At 46.2% G+C, this 20,440-nt stretch overlaps 1 protein-coding gene across 1 annotated transcript in view; it reads right to left on the bottom strand.

Annotated features, from left to right (window-relative positions):
- LOC120944155 (gap junction gamma-1 protein-like) overlaps nucleotides 1–13,544 on the bottom strand; it is a 65,612-nt gene extending 52,068 nt beyond the window's left edge. Inside the window, exon 1 of the mRNA XM_040358071.1 lies at nucleotides 13,422–13,544. The gene's annotated coding sequence lies outside the window, so the exon portion shown is untranslated. The remainder of the gene's footprint in view (nucleotides 1–13,421) is intronic.
- Between the last annotated feature and the right edge of the window lie 6,896 nt (nucleotides 13,545–20,440).

Below are 20,440 nucleotides of genomic sequence, written 5' to 3'. Positions count from 1 at the left end.
CATTTGAGGGGGAAAACTGGCTGCATTTGAGGGGGAAAACTGGCTGCATTTGAGGGGGAAAACTGTCTGCATTTGAGGGGGAAACTGGCTGCATTTGAGGGGGAAAACTGTCTGCATTTGAGGGGGCAAACTGTCTGCATTTGAGGGGGCAAACTGTCTGCATTTGAGGGGGAAAACTGGCTGCATTTGAGGGGGAAAACTGGTTGCATTTGAGGGGGGAAACTGGCTGCATTTGAGGGGGAAAACTGGCTGCATTTGAGGGGGCAAACTGTCTGCATTTGAGGGTGCAAACTGTCTGCATTTGAGGGGGAAAACTGGCTGCATTTGAGGGGGCAAACTGTCTGCATTTGAGGGGGAAAACTGGCTGCATTTGAGGGGGCAAACTGTCTGCATTTGAGGGGGGAAACTGGCTGCATTTGAGGGGGCAAACTGGCTGCATTTGAGGGGGAAGACTGGCTGCATTTGAGGGGGAAAACTGGCTGCATTTGAGGGGGCAAACTGGCTGCATTTGAGGGGGAAAACTGGCTGCATTTGAGGGGGCAAACTGTCTGCATTTGAGGGGGAAAACTGGCTGCATTTGAGGGGGCAAACTGGCTGCATTTGAGGGGGGAAACTGGCTGCATTTGAGGGGGCAAACTGGCTGCATTTGAGGGGGAAGACTGGCTGCATTTGAGGGGGAAAACTGGCTGCATTTGAGGGGGCAAACTGGCTGCATTTGAGGGGGGAAACTGGTGGCAATTGATGTTTTGTTTTTTTTCAGTTTGTTTGCGCCCCGCGCCAACCCCCAAAGATTTTAAACACCAGCCGCCACTGTGAGGGACAAATGGATTTGATTCCAGAAGAGGGACAGGCACTCTAAATAAGGGACAACTAGAAACTAAGCCGTAGGCTACAACTCTGTGTTGTGTTTGCTCTGCTTTTCCAGACTTGCTAAAAACACATCAGAAAATAGTCTAGTGTTACCTGTGACAACAAACAAAGCACAGGCCTGGTAAATGACATAAAACACCCAGCCACTAATTGCAGTTCCTGTTTACTCAGAAAACGGGAAAGGCCAAGGATCAATACAAGGCACTTTTGTTTCAAGTGTCTGATATTTCAGTTATGGGTTGGTACTGGAGGGGGTTGAATCACCCACTGGCTTCTTTCATCTCCTCACCACGGTGCCCATACATGTTCCCTGTTTATTTTCTCTATTTGCATAGTTCTGCAACTTTTTCTGCCGAATGTTACGCAAAACGTTGAATCATTCTCAGCACTTTCTGACCCCAAATTACCCTAAAGCCACCAACACTCTCATGGTTGGTTTGGGAGGAAGCCAATTTCCTTATGGGTAGGTTTGTATAAGGATGTTCAATGCAAATCCATTGATAGGAACGAAAGCTATGACTCTAAACTAACTTTAAACGTGTAAACAAGTTAAATGAAATGATTAAAAAAGCGCATCTAAATGGATGGAGTTTTCTGCCAGCAGCAACCTGCATGCCCTTCTGAAAACCACATATGCCCATGTGACCGATGTCTTAAGCCTCATACACACGATCGGACTTCCAACTGACTTTTCCGCGGATTTTGCTCCGAAGGGTGTTGTCTGTGAACTTGGTATGCATACACACGGCAGCCCGGCAGGACTTTTTAAAGGAACACTAAAGTTTTTTTTTAAAAACAAACATGTTATACTTTTCTCCACTGTGCGGCTTGTTTTTGCACACAGTGGCCCCAATCCACGTCTTCTGGGGTCCGAAATTTTTCGGACGAAACCGAAATTCCGAAACAAAATACTTCAGTGTGCGCATGTCTATCATGTTTCCTTTTTATATTTTGGTAATAAAATAATAAAAAGAAAATAATTAAATGTAAAAAAAAAGAAACTGATGTGAGTAACCAGCACCCGTAGCACTGTGATATTCCCAATATAAAAAATGATTATGAAATGATGTTGCTTTCATAGCGTGCAAAGTGATCTTCTGGAATTTTGGAAAAAGACCCAGCACGTGTGTGGCAGCATTGCAAGCCAATAACTAATGGAATAAAACCGTATGGTCATGTTAAAATTTTCATGAAAGCTGTGCAGGCTTCCTCCTGATTCCCAATGAGGAACCACAAATCCCAGCATGCCATGTCACAGTATAATATGCTCTACTGAAAAACGGTGGTTCAGGTACGCAGTACAGAATGCACAAAAAGTATCTATAGTTCCAGTATTCACCACTCACTCCTGAGTGGGTATTGCTCATCCGGATAGACCCCTCTCACATGCAGGGCATCAATAGCATCATGGGCCCCTGGGCAAAGTAATGCTCTGGGGCCCCTACAATGGAGACAGTGCAGGTAAACAAAAATCAAGTAAGTAGGAGGTAGGGGATATCTAGAGTGTAGAGGGGTCAGAATGCTGGGGGCATATCTGGGATGTAGAGGTGCAGCCCGGGCTCAAGGACCAGCTGCTTTGGAGAAAGGGCAGGGGCCCCCCATGTAGCTGGGGCCCCTGGGCAGTGCCCAGGTGTGCCCTCTCATTAAGACAGCCCTGCTCACATGGTCTAGAACCTGGAGTGATGCACGGACAATATAGAGACAGTCTCTGCCACAGACCGTCTGAGAGCAAAGGATGGACAGTCAGGAATCCTCTGCCACAGGATTTCAGAAGCCAATCCGGCAGGCTGTAAGACAAATTGCGTAGTGGATCCCTTTCCTTAACGAGGTCACCAGGCCTATCCCGAGACATCAGCTTGCCTTGCTTGTCTCCTCCAGGGCAGGTCCTCCCCTGGTTTCCTTCGCTAAGAAGCTTCCCCCACTTGGGTGGACAGCTTAGGATCCTTTGTAGAACCACAGGCCCCAGCCAGCATAGCTGGGCTTACCTGATAGCAATGCAGTCTCGGACCAACGTGGTCCCAGGGCTGGAATCACACACACTCACCTCGCGCCAGAAGGGCCACGAGGCGAAGGCCCCCGAAAAACGGCGCCTGCCTCTTTAGTATCCCCTCCCAGCATGCACAGCGAGGCACCACTCCCACTGGGCTGCTGCCGAGAAGGGTCACTCAACACACTATGGTTTGCCCGAGTTCCAACATGGGCCTGAAGTGGTAACGCCACCTACAGGCAACAAGGGAAAACTTCTACTGAGCACAACCACAGTCAGAACAGAGGCGAATTTAAAGCGGAGTTCCACCCAAAAGTGGAACTTTCGCTTAATCCACTCCTTGCCCCCTTACATGCCACATTTGGCATATCATTTTTTTTTGGGGGGGGGGGGCTTCAGGAGGAGTGGGACATCCTGTCCCACTTCCTCCTTCCGCCCAGGGGTCGTAAGGCGATACGTCATATCGCCTTTTGGCGGCCCCTCCCTGTAGGCGATCGCCTGTCCGATCGCCTGTCAGATAGAGCAGCGCCGCTCGCGCATGCGCAGTGAGTGCCCGGCTGTGAAGCCGAAAGCTCTCACGGCCGGGTGCCCACAGTAACAATGAGGACGCCGGCTGGGGGGGGGGGGGGAGGAGCGGAGCTCCGGCGCGGCGCTGGACCGCGGAGCAGGTGGGTGCATGTTTATTAAAAGCCAACAGCTACACTTTTTGTAGCTGCTGACTTTTAATAAACATTAAAAATGCCTGGAACTCCCCTTTAAATAGTATTAAAGGAATACTAAAGTAAAACATTTTTTTTTTGTGCAGCTCGTTTTGCACAGAGTGTCCCCGAACCCTGTCTTCTGGGGTCCCTCGGCGGCTGTCTCGGCTCCTCCTCGCAAGAGCTTTCCACCTTCATGCGAGCGAGCTCGCATGCTGGAAAGCTTTTGCGAGGAGTATCACTCGACCCCGCCCCCCGGCGCGCCGCGTCATCGGATGTGATTGACAGCAGTGCCAGCCAATGGCTCCGCTGCTATCAATCCGTCCAGGCTAGCCAATCAACGACCAGGCTGGGAACCGAAGAGGATCACGGGGACGAGCGCGGGACTTTCGAGGGGTGAGGTAGGTAAAACGTGGGTTCGGGGGGGGGGGGGCGGTACCGTCGGATGTTTTTTCACCTTAATGCATAGGATGCATTAAGGTGAAAAAACATTTGCCTTTACAACCCCTTTAACAGAGTCTGAGCCCAACTATGGCTTTGACGCCCCCTAAATTTATAGTAGCGCCCTTGTCATTGGGAGCCCGGCGCTACACAAGCACAGATCATGTCTCCCCCGAGCCGGCCAGCTCAGTTCTGGAATCGCCCCTCCTACAGGTATGCATTAGTCTTTAGCTGCTGCATGGATATTTAAATGTCCCTTTGCCGCCTTTGCCATGACGATCACCATGTGAGAACCGTAGCCAGATGCAAATCCCACCACTACAGATCAAACTCAAATAAGTTTCCGGCGAATTTGCAACCTTTGCCAAATCTTTAAATACTTTTCAGGGTTTCCGCTTTCTATCAAAAACTTTATAACTTTTCCAGAAACGAGCGTCCCCTCCTCTCTCTCTTCTTTGTTTCGCGAGTGGCTCGTCCTTCCCTTGGCAGCGCGCTTGTTGCAAAAGTTCAGAAGTAATACGCTTTATCCCCACTTTCGCAGCCATAGGAAGTACAGCATGCTAAGAGTTTCCATGACTAACTGGGACGGGACGTCACTGGCTATTACATGGGAACACCCGATCGTATTTCGGCTGAACAAAAAAAATGCATACTCCCTGATTTCACTTCTCTGTTTAAAGAATAGGTGTTTTTTTAAGAAAACCAAAAATAGGATTTGGGGCTGAATTAGGAAAGATAAACTTTTAACTCCTCGCTCACTATAATGTGTTTGTAAACCATATAAAGCTTTCTTCTTAAGAGATAACACTTATCAGCTAATCCCGGTCATTTGCTTACTCCATTTGATTGTTTTTGATAAGGAGACCATACATGGGGACAAGTGTTGGCCAAGTGAAGGTGCTTGGTAATGAGCAGAGCTGTCTTTAATATTAATTGGCCCCTGAGCAAAAAAATTCTTGGGGGCCCCCCCCCATGCAATTTTGCTCTTCACCTGCTCGGAGACATACAGGCCCAGATTCTCGAAGACTTATGACGGCGTATCTCCGCATCGAATATGTAAATGAGCAAGATACACCGATTCACGAACGTACGTACGCCCGTCGCAATTAGTTACGCCATTTACGTGAGGGCCCGTACACACGACCGAGTTTCTCTGCAGAATTCAGCAAGAAACTCGATGGGAGCCGTATTCTGCCGAGAAACCGAGGAAACCGACGAGGATCTCGTCAAGCCAAATAGAGAACATGTTCTCTATTTCCTTGTTAGTCAATGGGAAACTTTGGCTCGCCGAGATCATCGGCGGCTTCACAAGGAACTCGACGAGCAAAACTATGTGTTTCGCCCGTCGAGTTTCTCGGACGTGTGTACGGGGCCTGAGACATACGCCGGCGTAAAGATAAAGCTGCTCTCTAGGTGGCGCAGCCCATGCAAGGTATGGACGTCGGAACAAGCTTATCGTTTTACGTCGTTTACGCAAGTCATACGTGAATGGGGCTGTGCGTAGGTTACGTTCACGTCACAGGCATTGAGCCGGCGTATCTTAGGGCGTAAATTCGACGTGATACTGAGCATGCGCGCGCATGCGCCGTTCGTTCGGCCATGCATCTACATGGTGTCACGCTTAATTTAAATACAACACGCCCACGACCTGCCTACTTTGAAATACGCGCGCTTACGCCGGCCCATTTACGCTACGCCGCCGTAACTTAGGACGCAAGTGCTTTGTGAATACTGCACTTGCGTCTCTAAGTTGCGGTGGCATAGCGTAAATAAGATACGCTACGCCCGCACAAAGTTACGCCGCCCTACGTGAATCTGGGCCACAATAAATATCAGCTAGACTTGAAATCAGTTTACTGTATCAGATCAGGCAGTGATTGCGATTGGTTGACAGAGGTTACAGCATATCATTACCATTTACTGACTGGTTGCTAGAGGTTACAGCACACATTACAGCTCACCGATTAGTTGCTAGAGGTTACAGCACATGATTTCTTCTTGTTGATTGGTTGCTAGAGATTAATGTACAGTAATACTGCTCACTGATTGGTTGCTAGAGGTTAAAGCACATCATCTCCTCACTGCAGAGGGGCACGATACACATATGAATGCCGCCTTTATTTACATATGAATGTCGCCGGCCTCAGCTATTTACATATGAATGCTCCCGTTATTCACATATGAATGCTCCTGTTATTTACATATGAATGACGGTTATTTATATGTAAACACAGGGTCTGCGGTGAGTCATCTCTACACAACAATACGGCAGAGCTGGGCAGCATTAGTAGCAGCACTTCACACCAAGATTCAGGACACAGCACAGGACTAAAACTTCAAGGAACAGGGGAATTTAAACTGGGATAGTTGGCAAGTATGAGGCAGCTGCTTTGGGCCTCACAACAATAACAGGGCCCAGGGCAGCTTCGCCTTTTACCCTGCCTTAAAGACGGGCCTGAAATATACAAATTGTACCAATTGACATGAGATCGGTCCATGTTGAGCAACAATCTTGTATGTCTGTAGTTACTAGCAGATGGCGCTAGCAAGCCAACACACCATCAGTATTGGAGTAACAATGGTTAATTTTAGATATTTTTGACCAATCACTACGTTTTCCTCCCAACAACTGTAAAGTAAGCTGACCTTTGGAGGTGATTAGTCGTGGTCATTGTCTGTTTTCATGACTGTAACCCGCACTCTTGGATACACAGATCTCTAGAATGATCTCCAGCAATCAAAGATCTACAATTCAATAGACTTGTGCATTCATTTTTATCCGAATTTCTGGGGATTTTTGCGTTCGTTTTAACAAACGATAATGAATGCGCAGAATCCGAAATCCGAAAGATCCGACATAAAAAATGCTTTATTTTCGTTACATTGAGACAACAGTTCGATATAGATAGAAGATTCGACATGACGGTGACAATAGCAATCTGTGTCTATCGAACCTGCGGTTGAATGTGCCTAACCTCACTCTATTATTCCAAGATTATTCAACATAGAGAGAAAAAATGAGACATTATAGAGACATGAAGATTCTATGAAGCAGCTAAAAACATACGATCGCCACAAGTGATTATTTATGATAAAATGCTCTGCCTATAGGCTATATAATAATTCTAATGTTGGTTGGCTAATAATTAATGAATATAATTATTACTAGTTATACAACATTAAAATTCTACTATAGCTTGTGGGCGGAGCATTCGACCGGAAATGTATTGCGGCGTATGATGTATGGTGTATGATTGTGGCGTCATACAGTTTAGCTGCTCTGTCGAATCTTCTCAGAACATTCGATGGACACCATAAGCCTTCAATGACAGATCCAACCTTAATTAATTTGGATTTTCAGACGAATACATTTTTTAACGAAACAAAATAAATGAGTAACTAAATTCCGAAACGAAATATTTCAGTGTGCACGTGTCTACAATTCACCACCCTCCCAGTAGAGACAACCTTATCTGCCTATTTATGTGCTTATCATTCAACTTTAGCCATAGCTCAGGTGATCCAAAGGGTTTGGCATAGTGGTTGAATTGGGCTGGCCATACACCAGTAAAATTATGTTTGAGTTTTTGTTCAAAGTTATGATGCCGCGTACACACGACATTTTTTAATTGGTCGTGAAAAGCGGTCGTGTGTAGGCTCCAGAGCATTTTTCTCGACCACAAAAATGGGCATTAAAAATTTAGTACCTGCTCTATTTTTTCTCGTCGTTTTTCACATTGTCGTTTTTTTCGCCGTGAAAAACGGTTGTGTGTACGCTTTAACGAGGGGGCAAAAAACTTGCTTGTTCAGAAGCAAGTTATGAGACGGGAAATTAGCATAATCAGCCCAAAGGGTGGTGCCATTCGAATGGAACTTCCTCTTTGTAGTGCCGTCGTACGTGTTGTACGTCACCACGCTTTGCTCGAGCATTTTTTATCACGATCGTGTGTATGCAAGGCAGGCTTGAGAGGAATCACGTCGAAAAAAACTTTGATTTTTTCCATGACATGAATAACGGTGGTGTGTACGCGGCATAAGAAATCGTTCAACAGACCATTCAATCTTGCTGTCATTGAGTCAACTAATTTTATTTGAAAGCCCTAAAAATTTCACCCAGATCTGTTACTTGAATGGAATCACAGACTATTGAACTGTTGTCTTTTGTGCCCAGAACATGCGCATTACAATTAATAACATTTTTTAGGGCTGCGGAAATTAACGATTAATTGCTCGATTAAACGTTAATTTCTTTGATCGATTAAACTAATTTTGATCGATCACAATCTGCGGAGTGAGCTCCACGGTCTCGCCCATAGGAATGGCAGCGGCTTCGGCCTAGCTCCGGAGCCGCGGCCATCTTGGTCCACCCGGCGGCAGCCGAGTAGTGGCGCGCTGACGTCATCATCACCCGCCCGCCTGCTTGTATCATCTACTCTGCGGACGGGTCTGCCTGCCTAATATATAGTCCGGTAAGAGTGGTTACAGTAACAGTATGGGGGCACATGTATATATCGCGGCAGTATGGGGGCAGATGTATATATCCCGGCAGTATGGTGGCACATTTATATACCCCGGTCAGTATGGGGGCACATGTATATATCCCGGCAGTATGGGGGCACATGTATATATCCCGGCAGTATGATGGCACATGTATATATCCCAGCAGTATGGGGGCACATGTATATATCCCGGCAGTATGGGGGCACATGTATATATCCCGGCAGTATGGGGGCACATGTATATATCCTGGCAGTATGATGGCACATGTATATATCCCGGCAGTATGGGGGCACATGTATATATCCCGGCAGTATGGTGGCACATTTATATACCCCGGTCAGTATGGGGGCACATTTATATACCCCGGTCAGTATGGGGGCACATGTATATATCCTGGCAGTATGGGGGCACATGTATATATCCCGGCAGTATGATGGCACATGTATATATCCCGGCAGTATGGGGGCACATGTATATATCCCGGCAGTATGGGGGCACATGTATATATCCCGGCAGTATGGGGGCACATGTATATATCCCGGCAGTATGGGGGCACATGTATATATCCCGGCAGTATGGGGGCACATGTATATATCCCGGCAGTATGGGGGCACATGTATATATCCCGGCAGTATGATGGCACATGTATATATCCTGGCAGTATGGGGGCACATGTATATATCCCGGCAGTATGGTGGCAAGGAGATCAGCTAAAAGTAGTTGTATCTGTATGTGCGTTAATTAATCGAAATTAGTCGATTAATCGATAAAAAAAAAACGATTGATCGAACACAAAAATTTTAATCAGTAACAGCCCTAAAAATTTTCCCAAACAGAAATCACATTCACGGTTAGAACTTTGTTCATCCAGAGAAGAAACAAGAAAGGTAAACCATCCTGCTCCTTCCATTTATTTCTTTACTGCAGTTGAAAATAATTGCAGATTTGACCACACTAACCAATCAAACGAACATTTTCTAGCAAAATTCTACCAGCTTTAGAATGCATGCATATTATACATATAGGACAGAACTGTTGGGGAATTGGTTACCTTCACCTGTATGGTCAGAGGTGCTGCAGACGTTTAGTTGATAACAAAAAGTTATTGCGTCAAGTAAAACTCTTGATCACCCATTGTTTCACCAGGTGATCGAATGAGATAGACCAAGACAGTACCACCCTCTACTTTTCAAATGACATCTCGGATTATTGGTCTTAAGGAACATGGGTGTATTTCAGTTTAAGGTGAGTAATCGATTAACTAATTGTTCTCTTAATAGATGGGTGTACTCAAATCTCTTTACACAAAATAGTTTGGGATTAATTGTAGGCATCCAGCTGTCATGGATCCAGCTGTCAGATCATTCTGAGACTTGCAGTTCCATGGACCAACATTTTCCTATGGCTACGACACAACATAGACCAGTGTTTCCTCAACCAAGGTTCCTCCAGAAGTTACCAGGGGTTCCTTGAGCAATGGTCAATGGTGAACTGATCTCCACTAACATCAATGCAATGGAGCAATTTTCCAATACTGTGTAATGCAAGGGTCTCCAAACTTTCTTAACAAAGGGACAGTTTACTGGCCTTCAGGATTTAGGGGGGCTGGACTGTGGCCAGTAGGAGTAGAAAATGCCCCAGGCTTGGTGGTCAATGAGAGTAAGAAAAATTACACAGCACCCCTGTGCTTAGGAGGAGGAGGAATAGTGCCCCATCATTGGTATATGACAGGGGTTTTCAAACTTTTAAAGCAAAGGGCCAGTTTACAGTGCTTCAGACTTTAGGAGTGCCGGATTGTGGTTGTGGCTAGTGGGGGTAAAAAATGCCCCGGGCCCAGCATCAGGGAGAATAAACACAGCCTTAGTGTTGGTGGTCAGTAGGAGGGGAAGTAGTGCCCCATCATTGGTATCAGTGGAAGAAATATTGGCCCATTGTTGTCAGTGGGAGGAATAGTGTCCCATATCATTGGGAGCAATAGTGCCCCAAGGGCTAGATAAGGGCTAGCAAAGGGTCACATCCGGCCCTCGGCCGAAGTTTGGAGACCCCTGGTATATGAGGTATAGTGCCCCTATCATTGGTGTCAGTGGGAGGAATAGTGCCCCATTATTGGTGTCCGAGGAAGAAATAGTGCCCCCTTGGTGGTGTAAGTGGAAGGAATTGTGTCCCATTGTAGGTGTAAATGGGAGGAATAGTGCTCCATCACTGGTGTCAGTAGAAGAAATAGTGCCCTATCTTTAGTGCCAGCGGAAGGTCAGCAATAGTGTCAGAGGAGGAATGTATGCTCCCACATTAGTGTCAATGGGTGGAATAATACCCCAATGTTGATGTTGGAGGGAGGAATAGTGCCTCGTAATCTGAGGGAGAAATAGTGTCCCAAGGGCCAGACAAAATACCAGGCAAAATAGGTGACAACCCTGGGTGTACCAAAATACAAATTCCAGAAGGATTTCCTTAAATCTCCCAACCTTAATCCCATAAGATCCTACAATAGGTGGAACTCACGGCTCGGACACAAATGATCCCTCAACTAATAGATGATCAGACAAATTCTCAAACAACCCCCTGGGTGTCAAATATAGGAGGTTCTCCACATTACATAAGCTTATATTTCAATCTTTCTTTACCCGATTGATCACACTACTGTACCAAATGTTGTTTGTCAAATCCTTTTTAGCAAGGCTTCCCCGAGAACCTGAAAATGATTTTAAGGGTTCCTCTGGGGTGAAAAAAAAAGTTGAAAAAGGGGAGTTAGACATTTAGAGTAAACTTTAACTAACTTTAAATCTAAACTGGGGCTTTTAGTTTACCAACAGCTGGTTGTCGGCACTTTATCCCAAATTGGCATCAAATTTTTTCCAGCCAAACCTTCATCCACTCTTGTGTAACTGGAGTTGCCACCTTTTCGGGAAAAATTCCGTCCTCTCTGTTTTTAGGATCTCTTTTTTTCCTGTTAATATGATTGATAACAAGTCCAGGACAAATCCAGGTTTTACCAGGCAAAATAGGTGACAACCCTGGGTGTACCAGGATATAAAATTCCAGAAGGATTTCCTTAAATCTCCCAACCTTAATCCTACAATAGGTGGAACTCACGGCTCGGACGCAAATGATCCCTCAACTAATAGATGATCAGATGAATTCTCGAACAACCCCCTAGGTGTCAAATACAGTAGGTTCTCCACATTACATAAGCTTATATTTCAATCTTTCTTTACCCGATTGATCACACTACTGTACCATATGTTGTTTGTCAAATCCTTTTTAGCAAGGCTTCTCGAAAACCTGAAAATCATTTCAAGGGTTCTTCTGGTGGGGAGTTGAAAAGGGCGAGATAAACATATAGAGTAAACTTTAACTAACTTTAAATCTAAACTGGGGCTTTTAGTTTACCAACAGTTGGTTGTCGGCACTTTATCCCAAATTGGCATCAAATTTTTATCAGCCAAACCTTCATCGACTCTTGTGTAACTGGAGTTGCCACCTTTTCTGGAAAAATTCCGTCCTCTCTGTTTTTAGGATCTCTTTTTCCTGTTAATATGATTGGCAACAAGTCCAGGACAAGTCCAGGTTTTACCAGACAAAATAGGTGACAACCCTGGGTGTACCAAGATACAAATTCCAGAAGGATTTCCTTAAATCTCCCAACCTTAATCCCTTAAGATCCTACAGTAGGTGGAACTCACGGCTTGGACACAAATTATCCCTCAACGTATAGATGATCAGACAAATTCTCAAACAACCCCCTGGGTGTCAAATATAGGAGGTTCTCCACATTACATAAGCTTATATTTCAATCTTTCTTTACCCGATTGATCACACTACTGTACCAAATGTTGTTTGTCAAATCCTTTTTAGCAAGGCTTCCCCGAGAACTTGAAAATCATTTCAAGGGTTCCTCTGGGGGGGAGTTGAAAAGGGCGAGATAGACATATAGAGTAAACTTTAACTAACTTTAAATCTAAACTGGGGCTTTTAGTTTCCCAACAGCTGGTTGTCGGCACTTTATCCCAAATTGGCATCAAATTTTTTCCAGCCAAACCTTCATGCACTCTTGTGTTACTGGAGTTGCCACCTTTTCTGGAAAAATCCGTCCTCGCTGTTTTTAGGATCTCTTTTTCCTGTTAATATGATTGGCAACAAGTCCATGTTTTACCAGACAAAATAGGTGACAACCCTGGGTGTACCAGGATACAAATTCCAGAAGGATTTCCTTAAATTTCCCAACCTTAATCCCTTAAGATCCTACAATAGGTGGAACTCACGGCTCGGACACAAATGATCCCTCAACTAATAGATGATCAGACAAATTTTCAAACAACCCCCTGGGTGTCAAATACAGTAGGTTCTCCACATTACATAAGCTTATATTTCAATCTTTCTTTACCCGATTGATCACACTACTGTACCATATGTTGTTTGTCAAATCCTTTTTAGCAAGGCTTCCCCGAGAACCTGAAAATGATTTTAAGGGTTCCTCTGGGGTGAAAAAAAAAGTTGAAAAAGGCGAGATAAACATATAGAGTAAACTTTAACTAACTTTAAATCTAAACTGGAGCTTTTAGTTTCCCAACAGCTAGTTATCGGCACTTTATCCCAAATTGGCATCAAATTTTTATCAGCCAAACCTTCATCGACTCTTGTGTAACCACCTTTTCTGGACAAATCCGTCCTCGCTGTTTTTAGGATCTCTTTTTCCTGTTAATATGATTTATAACAAGTCCAGGACAAGTCCAGGTTTTACCAGACAAAATAGGTGACAACCCTGGGTGTACCAAGATACAAATTCCAGAAGGTTTTCCTTAAATCTCCCAACCTTAATCCCTTAAGATCCTACAATAGGTGGAACTCACGGCTCGGACACAAATGATCCCTCAACTAATAGATGATCAGACGAATTCTCAAACAAAACCCACAAAGGGTCTTACCTTGGAAACGTGCTGCAAACGTGGCGTAAATTCTATAGCCTCCTGTGGACTTGTTAGCACCAGAAGTTTATTAAGTGAAGTTTACGTAGACTTCAGTAGGATGTGTCAGGAGGACTGAAGACTTGGAGGCACCACCCTCTTCCAGCTCAGCCCTATCCTAATCCTGTCCCACCCTCCGCAACTTTCTCCCAACGAATCCATTCCTGCTCCATCCCCCACCTTCAGCCAACTTTTGACAGCTTGTTTTTTTTTTCCCTTTAATCTTTTGTTTTTGTTTGAAGCCAACTCAGTCCTCGTGAATTGCTGATGGGTCGTTTTTAGCATTTAAGACTCTGTGTTTTTTTTGTACAGATGTGTTTTAGATTTATTGTCATTCACCTCCCTGGTGCGTTGCTGGAAACTGGTGAAAATTTGCAGCAAGCATCATTTTTTTTTATATTTATCTTACAAAAACACATATGTGTGAAAGTAGTTACATCTGAAGTCGGGACGCAAACACTTTTATTTTATTTACATTCCCCCAACAGCAACAAAGGATATAATTCTACTTTGTGTGCCCTAAATGCCTTAGCAAAATGAGATAAGTAGCAGGGACATCGGGCCAGATTCTCGTAAATCAGTGTATCTACGAGCGCGGCGTAGCGTATGCCATTAACACTACGCCGCCGCAACTTACTGGAGCAAGTGCCGTATTCTCCAAAGCACTTGCTCCGTAATTTGCGGCGGCGTAGTGTAATTGGCCCGGCGTAAGACCGCGTAATTCAAAGGGGGCGGCTTGTATTCAAATTAAACGCGCCCCCGTGCCGATCGAACTGCGCATGCTCCGGGTGTAAAAATAGCCCAGTGCGCATGCTCCAGCTCACGACGGAAAACGTCAATGACGCCGACGTGAGCGTCATTGACGTCAAGTCGTATTCGCGGACGACTTAGTAAAACGACGTAACCGACGGAAAAAGACGACGCGGACCCGACGCCATACTTAACATGGCATACGGCGGACTGGCGTAAGGTTACCCCTCATATAGCAGGGGTAACCTTACGCTTACGTAAACGACCTAAAGGACGATGAGGCGGCGCAAATTCGTTCGTCAATCGGTGTATCAGGCTCATTTGCAAAGTCAAATGAGACCTGAACGTAAACGCCACCTAGCGGCCAGCGTAGTACTGCATTTAGGATCCGACGGTGTAAGTGACTTACACCAGTCGGATCCTAGCCTAATTTCGGCGTATCTTGTTTTGCGAATACAAAACAATGATACGCCGGCGGGATTTTCGAATTACGCCGGTGTATCTGTAGATACACCGGCATAACTCTTTTGAGAATCTGGCCCATCATCACTCTATATAGATCTGTGCAAAGAGTAGAGCTGTGGGAGGGACCCAGCAGGCTCCACCCACTACAGGCTGCCTGCAGAAAAACTACAGGAGGGGCGGAGACAAGACCAGTCACCCTGCACAAGGAGATAGAGCAGCAGTGAGAGGTCTTTATTACAGGGAAAGTCTCACACTGGATTTCTGCACAGTTCTGGAAGAAATGCACAAAGTACACCAAGATTGACATACAAATACACAAGACTTTTGTATATGGATATTTGCTTATCCTTAACGGCTTGCCGACCGCCCACCGCAGTTTTACTGCGGCAGGTCGGCACGGCTGCGCAAAATCACGTAATATAAAGTGATGTTGCTCCCTGCTCGCCCCTGGTGCTGATGCGAGTGCCCAGGGGTAGGGTGACCACGTGTCCTGGATTGCCAGGTCTGTCCCGGGCACATTCATTCCGGGACAATACAGTGTCCCGGAACGAAACTGACACAGCCACCCCCCCGGGTCAATCTTATGCCCCCAAAAAAAGGCCGCCACATCACCGCTTTACTCACTGACAGTACTTGTCCTGGCCGGGAATGCCTGGAGGAGCATAATCTTGCCCTCTGTTTGTGATTGGAGAAATCATAAATCCCGCCTCTTGTGTCCAATCACTGTGCTGTGATTTGTTACAGCACAAGCTGATTTTTGGGAAGGGAGGGTGTCCCTGAACGGTAGTTTGGAAATGTGGTCACCCTACCCGGCGGGTGCGATCACCGCCGGGCACCTGCGATCACTCGTGACAGAGCGAGAATCGGGAGCTGTGTGTGTAAACACAAAGGGCCAGATTCACGTAGAATCCCGGCGGCGTAACGTATTGCATTTACGTTACACCGCCGCAAGTTTTATGGGCAAGTGCTTGATTCACAAAGCACTTGCCTGTAAACTTGCGGCGGCGTAGCGTAAATCTAACCTAATTCAAATGGGGCGTGTATTATTTAAATTAGGCGCGTTCCCGCGCCGAACGTACTGCGCATTCGCCGTCCCTAACATTTTTCCGACGTGCATTGCGCTAAATGACGTCGCAAGGACGTCATTGGTTTCGACGTTAACGTAAATGGCGTCCAGCGCCATTCACAGACGACTTACGCAAACGACGTTAAATTTCAAATTTCGACGCGAGAACGACGGCCATACTTAACATTAGCTAGACCACCTAGGGGCTAGCTTTATCTTTACGCCGCATATCTCTACGGAAACGGCGTACATTTACAGCGACAGGCAAAGCGTACGTTCGTGAATCGGCGTAACGACTTATTTGCATATTCTACGCTGACCGCAATGGAATCGCCACCTAGCGGCCGGCCTAGAATTGCAGCCTAAGATCTGACAGTGTAAGTCACTTACATCTGTCGGCTCTTAGGGAGATCTATGCGTAACCTGATTCTATGAATCAGGCGCATAGATACGACCGACCGGATTCGGAGATACGACGGCGTATCAGGAGATACGCCGTCGTATCTTCTTTAGGAATCTGGCCCACAGCTCCCGGTTCTTTCAGGGGGAGAAGTGACTGATCGTATGTTCATACAATGTATGAACATACATGCCCACAAATGGGCACTGACTGGCAACATGGATCCATCAGTGCCACCCCCACAGTGTCCATCAGTGCCATCCCACAGTGCCCATCCATGCCCAGTGCCCACCTATCAGTGCCCATCTGTGCCACTCATAAGTACCCATCAGTGCCACCCATAAGTGCCGCCCATGAGTGCCCATCTGTGCCGCCTATGAGTGCCCAGTGCCACCCATGAGTGCCCATCAGTGCCGCCCATGAGTGCCCATCAGTGCCGCCTATGAGTGCCCATCAGTGCCGCCTATGAGTGCCCATCAGTGCCGCATACCAGCTCCGCAAATCAGTGCCCATCAGTGCCTGGTATGGAAGTGGTTAAAATGTCATGCCTGGCCAAATGGGAGAGAGATTTAGGCCAAACTTTCTCCCCAGTACAATGCCAGAATATCATAGACCTGTCGTTAAAATCTTCAAGGTGTACGAAAATACAAGAATTTAATTATAAAATACTAACACGTTGGTATTACACGCCATCGCTTCTAAACACATTTTTCTCAGAAGTCTCAGACAGATGTTGGAGAGGTTGTGGGGAGAAAGGGACAATGATACACATATTCTGGGGTCAGAGGCGTTGCTAGGGGGGTGCGGGGGGTGCGGTCCGCACCGGGTGACACCCGCTAGAGGGGTGACACCATCCTGTTTTTTTTTATTTTTTTTTTATTTTTTAGCTGACATGCCCAGCCTGCCCTGTGCAATCCCAGCCTGCCCTGTACCACCCCAGCCTGCTCTGTGCCACCCCAGCCTGCCCTGTACCACCCCAGCCTGCCCTGTATCACCCAGCCTGCCCTGTACCACCCCAGCCTGCCCTGTACCACCCCAAACAGCCCTATACCACCCCAGCCTGCCCTGTACCCCCCCAAACAGCCCTGTACCACCCCTGCCTGCCCTGTACCACCCCAGCCTGCCCTGTACCACCCAGCCTGCCCTGTGCCACCACAGCCTGTCCTGTACCACCCCAGCCTGCCCTGTACCACCCCAGCCTGCCCTGTACCACCCCAAACAGCCCTTTACCACCCCAGCCTGCCCTGTACCCCCCAAACAGCCCTGTATCACCCCAGCCTGCCCTGTACCACCCAGCCTGCCCTGTGCCACCACAGCCTGCCCTGTACCACCCCAAACTTTCCCATGCCACCCAAACTTGCCATGTGCCACCCTAACTTGCCCTGTACCACCCCAATCTTCCCTATGCCACCATAACTTGCCCTATACCACCCCAACCTGCCCAATGCCACCCTAACTTGCCCTGTACCACCCCAACCTTTCCCATGCCATCCCAACGTGCCCTATGCCACTCTAACTTGCATTATACCACCCCAACCATCCCTGTACCACCCTAACTTGCCTTATACCACCCCAACCTGCCCTATGCAACCCTAACTTGCCCTATACCACCCCAAACTACCCTATATCACCCCAACATGCCCTATACCACCTTAACCTGTCCTATACCACCCTACTACACCAACCTGCCACTATACCACTCTATACTACCCTAACCTGCCACTATACTGCCCTATACTATCATTTACAGGGGCTGGTTTGGGGTGCGCCCCGTGCCCGTGCGCTGCCTGTTTGGTGCTGGGCAGCCTAGACAGAGGGGGGGGTGACACCATGTTTTACCGCACCGGGTGACACCAACCCTAGTGACGCCACTGTCTGGGGTTGTCCATTAATAAGACAATTCTGGCAAACAGTGCAGAGAATTACTCAATCACTTCCGGAATATCAGATTCCAGATGATCCTGCTTTTTGTCTGTTACATCATATACAAATTCCACCGATATATGAAGTCAGTGATGTGTCATTTGATAAATGCGGCAAAAAGCTGTATTGCAATAAACTGGAAAGATCCTAAGGCTGCTTTCACATTGGGCAGCGGAGCCGCGGTGACGGTATAGCCGCGCTATTTTTAGTGCCGCTATACCGTCGTATTTACCGCGATATTCGGGGGCGCTAGCGGTGAGGTTTTAACCCCCGCTTGTGGCTGAAAAAGGGTTAATACCGCCCGCAATGTTACCGCGCTTTCCCATTGATTTCAATGGGAAGGCACGGTATAGGAGCGGTAAACACCCCGCTCCTATACCGCTCCAAAGATGCGGCTAGCAGGACTTTTGGAGCGGTCCTGCTAGCGCACCGCTTCAGTGTGAAAGCCTTCGGGCTTTCACATTGAAGCCTGCAGGGCATGATTTTTTCATGCGGTATAGCAGCGCTATTTTTAGCGCTGTACCGCATGAAAAACGCCTCAATGTGAAAGGGGTCTAAAGCACCTTCAATTTCAATGTGGCTTAATAAAGTCAGGAAAATAGGAATAATGAAGAAACTTTTGCCAATGACGATAGATAAGAAAGAACAAATAAAAATGATATGGGCACCTTGGGGGAGTTATGTGTACAATCAGAGGAAGGTAAAAAGTTATTAGGGGTGCAAGAATAAGAATTAGTCTGACAGGGAGAGAGAGAAAAAGGAAGGTTATCTGGACATCATGCATCGGAGAAGACAGCGGAGGGGTTGGCGGGAAGTAGAGGAGATGGGGGTCTTGAGGAGGGGATAAGGGGTGAGGGAACGGGGGAAAAGAAATGGGGAAGGAAGAAAAAGTTAAAGTTAAAGTGGAGTTCCACCCATTTTTTTATGTTTGTCTGTGCTGCATGCCCTAATCTCATAGTGTTAAGAATGGACAATTTTAATTTATTTTGTTGCTTGTAAATACCTTTATTTTGTAGTCCTTCATTACTTCCTCCTCCTTATTAGCCTAGGCTATTAAGTCACAAGGCTATTCGCAAGGGTTTCTGGGATAGGCATCATGTATCCCAGTAGTCCTTGCAAATAAACCTGACTGAAACCTATTACATCGCGTGTGCAGCACTGAGCATGTGCGAGATCTGCAAGGCTGAAATCCAGGAAGTCATACAGTCTGGCTTCATGATGCCCACACTTAAGATGGCCACGGTCTATTTCTAGATTATAAACAAACTAAATGCTCTAACAACCTAACAAAACGGACCTTAGTTTACAGACTAACTTTACTAGAATACATTAAGCTTGTGTATTACAGGGGTATTTATATTTAAAAAGTGAAATTGTGGGTGGAACTCCCCTTTAAAGAAAGAATCAGCTTAAAGTGGAGGTTCACCCGAAAAGTTAATTTTTAAGATTAGATTGAGGCTCATTTCGTCAAGGGGAATCGGGTGTTTTTTTAAAATCAAAGCCGTACTTACCGTTTTAGAGAGCGATCTTCTCCGCCGCTTCCGGGTATTGGCTGCGGGACTGGGCGTTCCTAGTTGATTGACAGGCTTCCGACAGGCTTCCGACGGTCGCATACATCGCGTCATGATTTTCCGAAAGTAGCCGAACGCCGGTGCGCAGGCGCCGTATAGAGCCGCACCGACGCTCGGCTTCTTTCGGCTACTCGTGACGCGATGTATGCGACCGTCGGAAGCCTGTCAATCAACTAGGAACGCCCATACCCGGAAGCGGCGGAGAAGATCGCTCTCTAAAACAGTAAGTACTGCTTTAAATTAAAAAAAACTATCCGATTCCCCTTGACGAAATGAGCCTCAATCTAATCTTAAAAAAAAAATTTCGGGTGAACTCCCGCTTTAAAAATTAAAAAGTATGGAATATATGGATTAATTAGGGCGGGCGATGAAGTAACTGGGGAAAAATGGATTTAAGTTAAAGAAGGAATAGTATTCTGTTTTGCCATTCTTCCCCCGTTATATTGGACTTTAAGGCGTTGTGGATATATTATTATTTTCCTTTGACGTAATATATGCAATGTAATATAGGTGAAGAGGAAGATGTAATGTAATATCCATATATGATGTCTGTATTGTTATTGGATTATGTCTGTTCTTCTTTTTTATTTCTTTCTTTCTTAAAATAAAAATAAAAATAGAGAATTAAAAAAAAAATAGGCAATATGGGAGCTTAAAGGGGTTGTAAAGGATAAAAAATGTTCCCCTAAATAGCTTCCTTTACCTTAGTGCAGTCCTCCTTCACTTACCTCATCCTTCCATTTTGCTTTTAAATATCCTTATTTCTTCTGAGAAATCCTCACTTCCTGTTCTTCTGTCTGTAACT

The sequence above is a fragment of the Rana temporaria genome, chromosome 6, assembly GCF_905171775.1.
Source record: "Rana temporaria chromosome 6, aRanTem1.1, whole genome shotgun sequence".
Classification (NCBI taxonomy): Eukaryota; Metazoa; Chordata; class Amphibia; order Anura; family Ranidae; genus Rana; species Rana temporaria.
Note: the sequence above shows the minus strand (reverse complement) of the source record. Positions and strands in the feature narration are given on the sequence as shown.